Source organism: Enoplosus armatus, chromosome 11, assembly GCF_043641665.1.
Source record: "Enoplosus armatus isolate fEnoArm2 chromosome 11, fEnoArm2.hap1, whole genome shotgun sequence".
In the NCBI taxonomy this organism is placed as follows: domain Eukaryota; kingdom Metazoa; phylum Chordata; class Actinopteri; order Centrarchiformes; family Enoplosidae; genus Enoplosus; species Enoplosus armatus.
Genome location: NC_092190.1, coordinates 6,447,850 through 6,463,872, shown reverse-complemented (window position 1 = coordinate 6,463,872; position 16,023 = coordinate 6,447,850). Strand labels below are relative to the sequence as shown.

At 42.4% G+C, this 16,023-nt stretch overlaps 2 non-coding genes and 1 pseudogene across 2 annotated transcripts; all 3 read left to right on the top strand.

The window, feature by feature from the left end:
* The first annotated feature begins 858 nt into the window (after positions 1 to 858).
* LOC139293368 (5S ribosomal RNA) lies at positions 859 to 977 on the top strand. The gene has a single exon (XR_011597982.1). It is a non-coding gene; the product is annotated as a 5S ribosomal RNA (ribosomal RNA).
* A 7,184-nt stretch (positions 978 to 8,161) lies between these two features.
* On the top strand, positions 8,162 to 8,280 carry LOC139293643 (5S ribosomal RNA). Its single transcript, XR_011598244.1, has one exon. It is a non-coding gene; the product is annotated as a 5S ribosomal RNA (ribosomal RNA).
* Positions 8,281 to 9,022: 742 nt separating this feature from the next.
* Positions 9,023 to 9,131, top strand: LOC139293690 (5S ribosomal RNA; annotated as a pseudogene).
* The last annotated feature ends 6,892 nt before the right edge of the window (positions 9,132 to 16,023 follow it).

The following is a 16,023-nucleotide window of genomic DNA, read 5'->3' as shown; positions in this document are numbered from 1 at the left end:
TAGAAGCAGACTTAGGTATTTCAGATAAACATTTCTATAATGAAATGAATAAAAAATTCTGTTAATAATAATAATAATAATAATAATAATAAAGTATTTCACTTTAGGGGTTTTACTCATTTCTTACATTTGTAGGTATTTTACAATTTATCAGTTCATTTATGTTCATATATTTTATAGCCCATGTTTTGTTTAATATTGAAAACATATAATGAAATGACGTAGGCTAAATTTCCAATCTCAGATAAAAAGGAAAAAAGTGGGGATTTCGGCTATTTGATCAAATATAAATGTTTTTATTTATTTCAGGCTAAATAATAAAAAGGGGTAACGACGATCAGCAGCAGGTTTTCACCTTGGAGGAAATTCCAAACTGGCGCTGAGAAACTTTGGTCGGTCCAGTCTTCTGGAGCCGCCTCAAACAGCTGCTGGTTGCAGTGATAAAGCTCATCCTGGCCGGCCAAATGTCCGCGGCTTTCTGCGTTGTTGAGCTGGTCTAGTTATACCAATACAAACCCAAGCCATCAGTGCGGACGCCATGGCTCCGGTCCTCTCGGCTTCTCTCTGCCGCCAGACGAGACCAAAGATGACGACTGAGAAACCGGAGCGACACACAGCTGCGCCATTAAATCTGGATAATTAGATCCAAAAGCAGAACAGGTGCGGAAGGTGCGCTGTTGTGGCATTGACTGAAAATAAACTCATAATACTATGTGAATGCAATACTTTTACTTGTTATGGAGTGTTGTATTGTTAGGGTTGCTTTTACCAAAGGATGTGAATATCCTGTTCCTTCCACCACTGACTGTTGGTGATGTTTTAGCATCTATAAAGAACCTGAATGTAACAGTTATGTTCGCTTACGGCCATACCACTCTGAACACGCCCGATCTCGTCTGATCTCGGAAGCTAAGCAGGGTCGGGCCTGGTTAGTACTTGGATGGGAGACCGCCTGGGAATACCAGGTGCTGTAAGCATTTTCTTGTCCGCTTTCATCAGCAGAGGGCGCTGCTCCTTCTGTAGTGGAGACAGGATTCAAGAAAACAGAGCTGACAAGAAACAATATGGAGTATGCCAAATGAGCGATTGCTCAACAAATAAATAAATGCTGTCATAATTCAAAAGTCAATATTTGACTACATAAATAAAAGACAGGAATACATTAAGGTGTATACACAAACACATAATACATGAATGGTATATAAACACTTTAATTGCTACTTATCTACAACTTAAATTTATTCATGTATGTTAAGGTTAATCTTAATGTAAAGCACATTTTATTATTAGCTGGGCAAACAAGGCAGAAGCACAAGATTCAAATCTCACTTCAAATATCCTGTTGCGCCAAAACTAAAAGAAACCCAACATGCAGTTTTATGCAAGTTGGGTTTTTATTAGCCTTTAATTAATCAGGTAGTGTGTGATGCATAGCTTTCAACATGCAAACTGTTGAGGAAAAAACATTTCGTGTTATACAGCAGCAGGTTGTATCTGCAAAGGTATTTTCATGAACTAACAGAGGTCCAACAACCAACATTTAAATTCTATATAGCCTCCAACTGCGCCAGCCAGTGGCACAAACTGTACATCAGAACCAATGCGTTTTGTGTATATTTCTCCATAGATGTTGGCAATATTCTGAGCAGTATTGAGAATTTTGAAGCAGTGTTAAGACCATAAACCTAATTAAAATACAGCCACAGAAATACATTTAAGAAATGAAGAAATAAATGTCTCAATTACCAGCATTTTTATTTGGTATTCAATAACTTCTTTATTTTATACATTTATTGATTAAAAAGTAATTTCTCGTCTTCCATTCTTCACCTGCACACTGTTAATCCTCCTCTATGTAGTGGTGGAGGCACCGCTGGTGGTCGTCGAGCTGGCGCTAGTCGTGGAGGAGGAGCCACTGGTGGTTGTGGAGGCTGCGCTTGTCGTGGTGGGGGAGGTGCCACTGGTGGTTGTGGAGGCTGCGCTTGTCGTGGTGGAGGCACTGCTAGTGGAGGTTGGTGATGTGGTTGATGCAGCAGAAGACACAGTGGTGGCTGTTGTAGGGGGCGTTGTAGTGGCTGAAGATGCAGTGGTAGGTGTTGTGGGGGGCGTTGTAGTGGCTGAAGATGCAGTGGTAGCTGTTGTGGTAGCTGTTGTGGGGGGCGTTGTAGTGGCTGAAGATGCAGTGGTAGCTGTTGTGGGGGGCGTTGTAGTGGCTGAAGATGCAGTGGTAGCTGTTGTGGGGGGCGTTGTAGTGGCTGAAGATGCAGTGGTGGCCGTTGTAGTGGCTGAAGATGCAGTGGTGGCCGTTGTTGTAGGGGGCGTTGTAGTGGCTGAAGATGCAGTGGTGGCTGTTGTTGTAGTGGCTGAAGATGCAGTGGTGGCCGTTGTTGTAGGGGGCGTTGTAGTGGCTGAAGATGCAGTGGTGGCTGTTGTTGTAGTGGCTGTTGTTGTAGTGGCTGAAGATGCAGTGGTGGCTGTTGTTGTAGTGGCTGAAGATGCAGTGGTGGCTGTTGTTGTAGTGGCTGAAGATGCAGTGGTGGCTGTTGTTGTAGTGGCTGAAGATGCAGTGGTGGCCGTTGTTGTAGGGGGCGTTGTAGTGGCTGAAGATGCAGTGGTGGCTGTTGTTGTAGTGGCTGTTGTTGTAGTGGCTGAAGATGCAGTGGTGGCTGTTGTTGTAGTGGCTGTTGTTGTAGTGGCTGAAGATGCAGTGGTGGCCGTTGTTGTAGGGGGCGTTGTAGTGGCTGAAGATGCAGTGGTGGCTGTTGTAGTGGCTGAAGATGCAGTGGTGGCCGTTGTTGTAGGGGGCGTTGTAGTGGCTGAAGATGCGGTGGTAGCTGTTGTCGTGGCGGTAGTGGTGGTGGTTGTCGTGGCTGGCACAGCAGTGGTAGCAGTGGTCGTTGTGGCTGGAGTAGCAGTGGAGGCCGCCGTTGTCGTGGAAACAGACCCTGGAATCTCTACGTCTATTCCAGTGTATGGCCCTTCAGGAATTTCTTCAATTCCCCACAACTCATAAATTCCTTCATCATAAACCGTTTCCTCTGTTGTGTCTGTGTTTGTATCAGTTACTGAGCTGGCCGTTGTCTGTGTTGTTTGCGGATCGAATGGTCCAGGAGGAATATCATCAAAGCCCCACAGGTCAAATAAATCTGGTTCCTCCAGAGATCTCCTGACATGATGCCTCACAACTTTTTTTGGCAACATCGGGGAGCAAGCTGCCAGCATCGTGCACAGTTTCCCAGTAGTGTCAACATAAACCAGTTCAAAGCCAGAATCCTGTGAACAGTCTTCATGTTAGTTTTCTCATTAAAATGACTTAACAGTGTGTTGTAACATGTTTTGCACTTGACTTACCCTGTCAGGTAACTTTGATATCTCCACAAATAATGTACTGGGGGTCCTCCACTGTCTCACCGAGTATCCTTCGTTAGAGAAGAAATCTGCCAAAAAAAGCAAGTTCAGGATTGTGGTTCAAGCAATAAAAAGCTAAATCAGATTTTCTGTACGACATCAATTTTTCACAGAAAATCTGCCTTTCTACTGAACCTGCATTGATAATTTTGACTTGGGTTTGACTGGGTGATGTTCATACAACAGCTTCCACCCTTACTATGGGGTTCACTATCCCAACTGCCCTTCTAGATTCCCAGCTCCTAAAATCATCATTTCATTTTCAAGTCACCTGTGCCATTTAAACCCTCAAATACACATGAAATAGACAATCTATACTTTTTACACACACATGCCAAAACGAGACCTTTGTAGAACATTAACCATTATAACTTTATGAAGGCAGTAATGCATCAGGGCTATGTGTCTGACTGCCTGTTTACCAGTTGATTAATCCACCTTTTACTGTATATTAATTATTGATAAAGTTGGGTTTCTGCATCATGCTTCCTGTTGTGGGCAGTTTAGTACAGCCGACCAATGGTGCAGATCTCATTACAACTGGGGGGGGGGGGCAGAATTTTCTGGAGGGAATAATACTATCACCAACCAACACACCAACCCTTGTCTACTGTTAGTGTTTGATAAAAAAAAATGATATATATACAAAAAAATAAATAAATGGGACCAGCTCAAACAAAAATGAATATTTACCGTCAACTGATATTAGGATGAATAAAAATAACTAATTCAGCAAAATAATAGTTCAAGAATGCAAAACAGAAATGTCTCCAACACTCCTTACCAAGCTCTTTCACCTTCCTCAGTTTAGTTTCACGAGGCAGCGTCACAGTGACATGTGTTGTTCTACAAGTCACCAGTGGTGACGCTGCTCGCGCCGACATTACTGGATTCTCACAGACGGCCATGCCTGTCATGTTCTCCTGCAGAAGACGGTCGAAGTAATGCAGTTTCAACGGGCGGAAATCAATTCCATCTCCAGTCTAGGAATAGACAAAATTGTCATTAATTGTAGGAGTCATCAAAAGCAGCATTATAGTCATAACTACATTTACTTCGAGCAAAAACTGTTTATTGTGGTCAGTTTATTGGCTCGTAAAAAAAAAAGTTACTTGAACATGACCGATTAAGAGCAGCAGACCTCCAGTTCCAAATGAAGTGACTTGGCCTAAAACATGAGCCCCTTTCAGACATGCACCTTGTTACATCAATGCGCTTGTATTTTCACGTCACCCTCATGTCTGAATAAGTGCCAGAGTCACTTTTACATAAATACGTCATGAGGCCAATCTCAGCAGGGCAGAGCTACTGTAACATTTCCAACAAGTCTGAATTGAATGTCACTGCATCAACATAAAGGCTATAGCAGCACAAAGTTCAATACATAGATATTGAATGCATCCCATATGCACAAAATTCACTTTCATTTATAATTTAATTAAACATTGAAACACTAACGAAGCCAACTTAAGTTTTTGAGATCCATTTCATGTCAGATCAGTCTAATTTTGCCTGTGGATCTCAGCTCGAAGTCCATTGACTCATGCAGCAATCTTTTAAAAGCAATTGAGAAATATTTAGTTTACGGTTTTAAATAAAATGTTGCTTTTCTTGGGGGTTACTTTCAGCTCTAGTGAGTATATCCGGCAGCAGGATGGTGTGTGTGGGATTGTGTGTTTTTAATAGTTTTTGGACAACAGTGGAGCTCTTTGGCACAGAGGAAGAAGATAAATCTGACTTTGGATACATAGATGATACTTGTTAGTAGATTCATTGTCTTTTTATGAGATTTGTTGACAAGAAAAATATAGAATATCACCCTTATCCTTTAAGGCTTCACCATTCCCATAGCATTCGTGATAATTAGTAGCCAAGTTATTAATTTGGACAAAGAAAATAAACATTTTACCTGTATTGCTGTGTGGCAGCCAGTATAGGGAAGCTTCACCAGCAACCACCACCTATAAATATGAACTGAACTGCGACACCTGTCAGGCAGTGACAACAACCGCGCCCCATCTGTGGAAAAAGATTTGACAACAGCTGTAATTCCATTTTCTAAAAAGACAAAACCATACTGTAGGTGGACGAATCAAATGCACCTTCCAGACGCAGATTTGTGTATCTGATGAGTGAAAAGCGCAGGGAAAGTGTTCCATTACTGCAGCAATACTGTGGCTGGTTGAAATCCGATGTCTCTGGACTTTGTCCACTCCCTGGAATGAGAAAGAAAAGTTTCAAAATGGTAAATGTCAGAGGTTGAAAGGAAAGATCAACACCGCTCTCATGCCTGTAGCTAAATATGAAGCTACAGCCAGAAGACTGTCAGCTTAGCACAAAAACTGGAAACAACTAACTTAGCGCTATCCAAAAGGTAAGAAAATCTGCATATTGGCACCTCCGAAGCTCACCAAGACATTGCACCTCTTGTTTCTTGGTCAGGACCAATAACTTCCTGGAGCCTCTATAGTTGCCGTGCTGTTCTTGTGCCAAGCCAAGTCGGCCGGCTGCAGCTTCATATTTAGCCTACACACGACAGTACTATCAAATCTTCTCAGTCAACTCATGACAGGAACGCAAATTCGTCTGTTTCTCAAAATGTTGAACTGAGCAAACCTGGGACTTCTGTAAATGAAGTGTTATCACGTTTATCCACTGATGAAGCTTTTCCAACTTGTCATGGGGAAATTAACATGAAACACATCTAATGACCTGAGGCAATTCACAGCTACTGAGAATAAAGATGATTCAGTTGTTAAGTACATTGGGGTTTGTTTGTTTTTATTCTGCCGTGTGATACTACAGCTGCTGTATTACTTTCTCCTGTCAAGTTTGGTTTTATATTTTTTTTAATGACTTAATTTGTGTTGGTTTTTGTGTATTAAGCCAAGATGATTGATTCAAATGATCCACCTGCCAAATGGATGTTCATTAACCCATTCAGTGGTTTTGAAAGACAGGCAGGCAAGTATCTGGAGATATGAGACTAAGAGGAGAAGAGACTAAATTAAAAAAAAAAAATTAAAAATTAAAAAAAGAGAAAATTAAACATTTATGGAGCCAGTCTCTAAATTGAAAACAGAAAAGCCTAAATGCAGAAATGAAAAACTTAAAATGCAAGATTGATTTAAATTTTTAATCCAAAGAGAAAACTCAAAGTCTGCATTGAGGCCTGGCCTGAAGAGTGGAGTGAACGTAAACCTTCAATCTTCAAATGAATACATTAAAAAGAAGACTACGGGCCAGTTTAAAATGTGGGAAAATTGGACTATGAAGGCTAATATGAAAAGCACATTAGCCTACATGTTTGTTTTCATTTACCAACCACCATTGCCTATTTTTCGAACATTAATAAAGTTTCAATGCTTCTTTGTTTAGGATCAGTTAGACAAAGAAAACACAGGTGGGCAGCAGGTTTTCACCTCGGAGGAAATTCCAGACCGGCGCTGGGAAACTTCGGTCGGTCCAGTCTTCTGGAGCCGCCTCGAACCGCTGCTCGTTGCCGTCAGAAACCTCCTCCTGGCCGGCCAAATGTCCGTGTGCGTACCGGTGGCTTTCTGCGTTGTTGAGCTGGGCTAGTGTTAAACCGATACAAACCCAAGCCATCAGTGCGGATGCCATGGCTCCGGTCCTCTCGGCTTCTCTCTGCCGCCAGACGAGACCAAAGATGACGACTGAGAAACCGGAGCGACACACAGCTGCGCCATTAAATCTGGATAATTAGATGCAAAAGCAGAACAGGTGCGTTTTCACGTGGACGTCCACAGGCTGTGGGAAGGTGTGCTGTTGGGGGATTGACTGAAAACCTGCAGTGTCCATGTGGATCATAATAAAGGAGTACTGTATGTCAGTGCAACTGTAGGATGTGACTCACTGATGTGATAAAAATATAGAACATAGATATATAGAGAGAGAGAAAAAAAGAGACCTCACCCACACAGAACGGTTGGTGGCATTATCCATCGTGTTACGTCATCTATACAGAGACAGTGGACATTTGTTATGACTGCTTTAGGGTTTACCACCCTGAGCTTGTCATTTGGTTATTTAATGTGAGACGGCCTGGGAATACCAGGTGGTGCTGTAAGCTTTTTCTTCTCAAAAGGGAATTCTACTAAAGACACTAACTAAAGAAAAATACCCACTTGATTTGATTTGGCAAGATTGTACTGTAACAGCTCAGCTTGAACCCAACAGCACTACACAAACACAGTCAGTGTATGATAAAAGTTCATGTTTACTGAAGTCGAATACTTATCCAGATGGGGGTCATTTAAGAATGAATTGGGCGATTCCAGGTGTCACACACATGTTGACTGGGACGCCACAATGAATCATGTGGCTGCAAACAATTTATTTGAGCTAATCGTGATCCTGAGAGTGAGTTTCATCTACATATCATGGAGAGACCTTGCATCTAAAAATGCCAGGTGGAAAAAAGAAAGCACCCCATCTTGTATAAGAATCACTCTTTACATAGTAATGAAGTACATGTGTACCTGTTTAGCCAATACATCTATGATAATCCTTCATTAATCAGTTCAATGTATATTCACTGGAATCATAGCCAAAAAAATACACTTTATACATTTTATTCAATTCCTTCCAATTTCTGGAGACATACAACCACGGGGCGGTAATTCTAGTTTGACTGTAAGAAAAATATAATTACTGTTAGCTGTAATCGACAGTTTTGAGAACAATTGGTGATGTTTTAGCATCTATAAAGAGCCTGAATGCATCAGTTGCGTTTGCTTACGGCCATACCACTCTGAACACGCCCGATCTCGTCTGATCTCGGAAGCTAAGCAGGGTCGGGCCTGGTTAGTACTTGGATGGGAGACCGCCTGGGAATACCAGGTGCCGTAAGCATTTTCTTGTCCGCTTTTATCAGCAGAGGGCGCTGCTCCTTCTGTAGTGGAGACAGGACAGTACAGAGCCAGTGAACACATTCTACATGCTTTTCTTTGGCAGTCTGGACTTTGTGCTCTGTATTGTACTTCTATTTTAATTGCTCTCATTTCCAGCGATCACATTCAATAGGCGGTGTGAAGATGCAGTGTTGCCGATGGATACACATTTCCTGCTCTAGTCATTAGGCAATATGTAGCCTATTTTACAGTGGTGGAATGTAACCATGTACATTTGCTAAAGTAACCACTGTATTTTACTCTACTTTATGCTTCAAAATGTTTTATTTTTTAGTCCACAATATTTATTTGCCAAAATCAGTTACTAGTTACTTTGCAGAGTTCAGTTTCAGTTTATAAATAAAAATATGAATCAACTAATAAATGATGATGTAATATGGATTAAGCTACCCCACAGTATATAAAGTAGTTGCATTAGCTCCACCTTTACCAGCTGCAGCATCAGTGATGCTTACATATTAATACATCACCAATTATAATCCAGCAATATTATATATATATATGTTATTCTGAAATGGGTCATTCTGCATAATGAGTACTTTAAGTGTATTTACTTATGTACTTTTACTTAAGATTTTGAATACATGGCTTTGACATGCAACAGAGCATTTTTACACTGTATTAAAAGAAATGTTGGTGATGTTTTAGCATCTATAAATAGCCTGTGTGCAACTGCAGATTTTGTCTACGGCCATACCACTCTGAACACGCCCGATCTCGGAAGCTAAGCAGGGTCGGGCCTGGTTAGTACTTGGATGGGAGACCGCCTGGGAATACCAGGTGCTGTAAGCATTTTCTTGTCCGCTTTCATCAGCAGAGGGCGCTGCTCCTTCTGTAGTGGAGACAGGACTCAAGAAAACAGAGCTGACAAGAAACAGTGTGGAGGATTCAAAATAACCTATTGATCAACAAATACATAAATGCAGAAGCAAGTAAATACACATTTTAATAAATAAAACATGAAACAAATAATGTATTAATAAATCTATATGCATGTAATATATACAAACAAATGGGAAATATCTTTTATTCCTCAATTTCCAAAAACCTACATTTATTTATTGATGTATGTTATGTACTTTAAAGCACTTCATTTGATTTGATTAGCTGAGCAAACTAGGCAGAAGCAAAAGATTCAAATCAATGTACAAAAAAGTCTTTAAAATACTCTGTTCCAAATATGCGGTTTCAAGTAGTTTTTTTTTTTATAGTTATGATAAGCAGGAGAAATAGAACACAAGAAAACACAGCCAGGTGAATACGAGCTACAAACTGCTTCAGAAACAATCACACATCTCTACAAATGGTCAAAATTAAGTTTTACTGAGGAGTACAATATTTATCTCCAGTACTGAAACGTAGGACACAGTAGTAAACTGCAAGTTGTTTTAAAGTGGAGCAAGTACAGTATAGTACAGAATACAGGACATCCTCATAATCAAGCACATACATGATGGTCGATTGCACAATGGTTTTTCTCCTGACAAAAACACGTTTCATTTAATCATTATTTAGTGGGTTTTTTTGGATAACAAATTTAAGTTGTAATCTGATAAAAACAGCTGTATACTGATTTGTCAAGACCCAACATTAACTTTTTACTTCTGCCGATTGCATTTACGCTTCAAAAATCATAAAAGTGGTGTTTATTTGTGAAGATTATCTTGCTGAACAAAACATATCATAAATAATAAGTATCATAAAGTTCCGTTTGCCACAGAGCTAATTTTCTGCAATAACCCAAAATCCCATTGGCTTTTTGTCGAGGGAACCAGAGCAATGCTAACCTCCAGGTTGGCCTACAAAAATATATCATCCCTGCAGCGCTCTATAGAGTTACAAAGTGGGAGGAGCTACTTCAAGGGCCTGTTTCCTGAAGTAAAAGTTTTAATTTTGCCCATGGACCAATGACTCACAGTTGCAGCACTTCTATGGTTTGGATCGGCATGAAATTCACCTGGTTGAATCATCAGTACAAAATATGAAAACCTGTTTTAGAGCGTAAAAGCATACGGTGAGAATTTACCTACGAATCCCACAGTTCATTTCAGCAAGGACCATTCAATGATGGAAGCGAAAGATTACGCTGTTGAAACACTGAAAATACAGTCAATGGTTTAATTAGTTCACTTTTAGATTCTGGGCCAATTCATTGATTATTTTACCCATTTAGATTTCATATTTTCACAAGACACAATTTGTTAATGAAGCGCAAAATTTGTGAATGGAAGTGCATTTTCCAATCTTTGTTAGAGGAAAGACAGATTCACAGCAACATTCTAAGCAGTATTTCAAGAGTTTTGAAGCAGCACTCAGGCTGACCATTAGTGAGGACCACAAACCTTATTAAAATATAGCCACAAAAACAGTAACATGAAATTCATGAAGAAACAGTGATAGTAAATGTAGATACATTTAAAATATAGAAATAAATGTCTCAATTATAACATTTAATTAATCCTCCTCTACGTCGTGGTGGAGGAAGCGCTGCTGGTCGTGGAGGTGGAGGCGCCGCTGGTGGTTGTCGAGCTAGCGCTAGTCGTGGTGGTGGAGGTGCCACTGGTCGTGGAGGTGGAGGCGCCGCTGGTGGTTGTCGAGCTCGCGCTGGTCGTGGTGGTGGAGGCGCCGCTGGTAGTTGTTGAGCTAGCGCTAGTCGTGGTGGTGGAGGCGCTATTGGTCGTGGTGGTGGAGGCGCCGCTGGTGGTCGTCGAGCTGCCACTCGTGGTGGTGGAGGCACTGCTGGTGGTTGTCAAGCTGGCACTCATTGTGGTGGTGGAGGAGACGGCATAGGTGGTTGTCGAGCCGGCGCTCGTGGCCGTCGAGCCAGTGCTGGCTGTGGTAGAGGCACGTCGGGTTGTGGAGGCAGTTGTTGTTGAGGACATCGTCATGGCAGGAGCAGCAGTGGTGGTCGATGTTGTGGAGGGCGTTGTCGTGGCAGGAGCAGCAGTGGTGGGCGTTGTCGTGGAGGGCGTTGTCGTGGCAGTGGTGGGCGTTGTCGTGGAGGGCGTTGTCGTGGCAGGAGCAGCAGTGGTGGGCGTTGTCGTGGCAGGAGCAGCAGTGGTGGGCGTTGTCGTGGAGGGCGTTGTCGTGGCAGGAGCAGCAGTGGTGGGTGTTGTTGTGGCAGGAGCAGCAGTGGTGGCCATTGTTGTGGCAGGAGCAGCAGTGGTGGGCGTTGTTGTGGAGGGCGTTGTCGTGGCAGGAGCAGCAGTGGTGGGCGTTGTTGTAGAGGGCGTTGTCGTGGCAGGAGCAGCAGTGGTGGCCATTGTTGTGGCAGGAGCAGCAGTGGTGGGCGTTGTTGTGGAGGGCGTTGTCGTGGCAGGAGCAGTAGTGGTGGGCGTTGTCGTGGCAAGAGCAGCAGTGGTGGGCGTTGTCGTGGCAAGAGCAGCAGTGGTGGGCGTTGTTGTGGCAGGAGCAGCAGTGGTGGGCGTTGTTGCGGAGGGCGTTGTCATGGCAGGAGCAGAAGTGGTGGGCGTTGTTGTTGAGGACGTTGTGGTCGTCGTGACAGGCTCAGTAGCTGTGGTGGTGGTCACCATGGCAGGTGCAGTGGTGGTGGTGGTTGTGGTGGCAGGCGCAGCGGTAGTGGTGGTTGTGGTTGTCGAAGCGGTGGTGGTCGTCGCGACAGGTACGGAGGTGGTGGTCGGCGTTGTGACAGGTGCAGCGGTGGTTGGTGTCGTGGCACCGGGTGTGGTGGTGGTCGTCGTTGTCGTGGCAGGAACAGCGGTGGTTGTTGTTGTTGTTGTTGTTGTTGCGGCAGGCGCAGCGGTGGTTGTTGTTGTTGTGGCAGGCGTAGTGGTGGTGGTCGTTGTTGTGGCAGGCGTAGTGGTGGTGGTCGTCGTAGTAGTGGTCGTTGTGGCTGGAGTAGCAGTGGAGGCCAGCGTTGTCGTGGAAACAGTAGACCCTGGAATCTCTACGTCTATTCCAGTGTATGGACCTTCAGGAATTTCTTCAATTCCCCACAACTCATAAATTCCTTCATCATAAACCGTTTCCTCTGTTGTGTCTGTGTTTGTATCAGTTACTGAGCTGGCCGTTGTCTGTGTTGTTTGCGGATCGAATGGTCCAGGAGGAATATCATCAAAGCCCCACAGGTCAAATAAATCTGGTTCCTCCAGAGATCTCCTGACATGATGCCTCACAACTTTTTTTGGCAACATCGGGGAGCAAGCTGCCAGCATCGTGCACAGTTTCCCAGTAGTGTCAACATAAACCAGTTCAAAGCCAGAATCCTGTGAACATTCTTCATGTTAGTTTTCTCATTAAAATGACTTAACAGTGTGTTGTAACATGTTTTGCACTTGACTTACCCTGTCAGGTAACTTTGATATCTCCACAAATAATGTACTGGGGGTCCTCCACTGTCTCACCGAGTATCCTTCGTTAGAGAAGAAATCTGCCAAAAAAAGCAAGTTCAGGATTGTGGTTCAAGCAATAAAAAGCTAAATCAGATTTTCTGTAGGACATCAATTTTTCACAGAAAATCTGCCCTTCTACTTAGCCTACTGAACCTGCATTGATAATTTTGACTTGGGTTTGACTGGGTGATGTTCATACAACAGCTTCCACCCTTACTATGGGTTCACTATCCCAACTGCCCTTCTAGATTCCCAGCTCCTAAAATCATCATTTCATTTTCAAGTCACCTGTGCCATTTAAACCCTCAAATACACATGAAATAGGAGACAATCTATACTTTTTACACACACATGCCAAAACGAGACCTTTGTAGAACATTAACCATTATAACTTTATGAAGGCAGTAATGTATCAAGGCTATGTGTCGGACTGCCTGTTTACCAGTTGATTAGTCCACCTTTTATATTAATTATTGATAAAGTTGGGTTTCTGCATCATGCTTCCTGTTGTGGGCAGTTTAGTACAGCCGACCAATGGTGCAGATCTCATTACAACTGGGGGGGGGGCAGAATTTTCTGGAGGGAACAATAATATCATCAACCCTTGTCTACTGGTAGTGTTTGATAAAATAAATAAATATATATATATGTATATATATAATATAGAATATTTAACATCAACTGATAATATCAGGATTCATAAAAATAACTAATTCAGCAAAATAATGCTTCAAGAATGCAAAACAGAAACGCTCCAACACTCCTTACCAAGCTCTTTCACCTTCCTCAGTTTAGTTTCACGAGGCAGCGTCACAGTGACATGTGTTGTTCTACAAGTCACCAGTGGTGACGCTGCTCGCGGCAACATTACTGGATTCTCACAGACGGCCATGCCTGTCATGTTCTCCTGCAGAAGACGGTCGAAGTAATGCAGTTTCAACGGGCGGAAATCAATTCCATCTCCAGTCTAGGAATAGACAAAAGTGTCATTAATAGTAGTAGTCATCAAAAGCAGCATTATAGTCATAACTGCATTTACTTCGAGAAAAAACTGTTCACGGTGGTCAGTTTATTGGCTCGTAAAAAAAGTTACTTAAACATGACCGATTAAGATGATACTTGTTAGTAGATTCATTGTCTTTTTATGAGATTTGTTGACAAGAAAAATATAGAATATCACCCTTATCCTTTAAGGCTTCACCATTCCCATAGCATTCGTGATAATTAGTAGCCAAGTTATTAATTTGGACAAAGAAAATAAACATTTTACCTGTATTGCTGTGTGGCAGCCAGTATAGGGAAGCTTCACCAGCAACCACCACCTATAAATATGAACTGAACTGCGACACCTGTCAGGCAGTGACAACAACCGCGCCCCATCTGTGGAAAAAGATTTGACAACAGCTGTCATTCCATTTTCTAAAAAGACAAAAACATACTGTAGGTGGACGAATCAAATGCACCTTCCAGACGCAGATTTGTGTATCTGATGAGTGAAAAGCGCAGGGAAAGTGTTCCATTACTGCAGCAATACTGTGGCTGGTTGAAATCCGATGTCTCTGGACTTTGTCCACTCCCTGGAATGAGAAAGAAAAGTTTCAAAATGGTAAATGATGTCAGAGGTTGAAAGGAAAGATCAACACCGCTCTCATGCCTGTAGCTAAATATGAAGCTACAGCCAGAAGACTGTCAGCTTAGCACAAAAACTGGAAACAACTAACTTCCTTAACTAAATAACTAAAAATCTGCATATTGGCACCTCCGAAGCTCACCAAGACATTGCACCTCTTGTTTCTTGGTCAGGACCAATAACTTCCTGGAGCCTCTACAGTTGCCGTGCTGTTCTTGTGCCAAGCCAAGTCGGCCGGCTGCAGCTTCATATTTAGCCTACACACGACAGTACTATCAAATCTTCTCAGTCAACTCATGACAGGAACGCAAATTCGTCTGTTTCTCAAAATGTTGAACTGAGCAAACCTGGGACTTCTGTAAATGAAGTGTTATCACGTTTATCCACTGATGAAGCTTTTCCAACTTGTCATGGGGAAATTAACATGAAACACATCTAATGACCTGAGGCAATTCACAGCTACTGAGAATAAAGATGATTCAGTTGTTAAGTACATTGGGGTTTGTTTGTTTTTATTCTGCCCTGTGATACTACAGCTGCTGTATTACTTTGTCCTGTCAAGTCTGGTTTTATATTTTTTTTAATGACTTAATTTGTGTTGGTTTTTGTGTATTAAGCCAAGATGATTGATTCAAATGATCCACCTGCCAAATGGATGTTCATTAACCCATTCAGTGGTTTTGAAAGACAGGCAGGCAAGTATCTGGAGATATGAGACTAAGAGGAGAAGAGACTAAATTTAAAAAAAAAAAAAAAAAAATTAAGAAAAGAGAAAATGAAACATTTATGGAGACAGTCTCTAAATTGAAAACAGAAACGCCTAAATGCAGAAATGAAAAACTTAAAATGCAAGATTGATTTAAATTTTTAATCCAAAGAGAAAACTCAAAGTCTGCATTGAGGCCTGGCCTGAAGAGTGGAGTGAACGTAAACCTTCAATCTTCAAATGAATACATTAAAAAGAAGACTACGGGCCAGTTTAAAATGTGGGAAAATTGGACTATGAAGGCTAATATGAAAAGCACATTAGCCTACATGTTTGTTTTCATTTACCAACCACCATTGCCTATTTTTCGAACATTAATAAAGTTTCAATGCTAATTTGTTTAGGATCAGTTAGACAAAGAAAACACAGGTGGGCAGCAGGTTTTCACCTTGGAGGAAATTCCAGACCGGCGCTGGGAAACTTCGGTCGGTCCAGTCTTCTGGAGCCGCCTCGAACCGCTGCTCGTTGCCGTCAGAAACCTCCTCCTGGCCGGCCAAATGTCCGTGTGCGTACCGGTGGCTTTCTGCGTTGTTGAGCTGGGCTAGTGTTAAACCGATACAAACCCAAGCCATCAGTGCGGATGCCATGGCTCCGGTCCTCTCGGCTTCTCTCTGCCGCCAGACGAGACCAAAGATGACGACTGAGAAACCGGAGCGACACACAGCTGCGCCATTAAATCTGGATAATTAGATGCAAAAGCAGAACAGGTGCGTTTTCACGTGGACGTCCACAGGCTGTGGGAAGGTGTGCTGTTGGGGGATTGACTGAAAACCTGCAGTGTCCATGTGGATCATAATAAAGGAGTACTGTATGTCAGTGCAACTGTAGGATGTGACTCACTGATGTGATAAAAATATAGAACATAGATATATAGAGAGAGAGAAAAAGAAAGAAGAAAGCACCCCATCTTGTATAAGAATCACTCTTTACATAGTA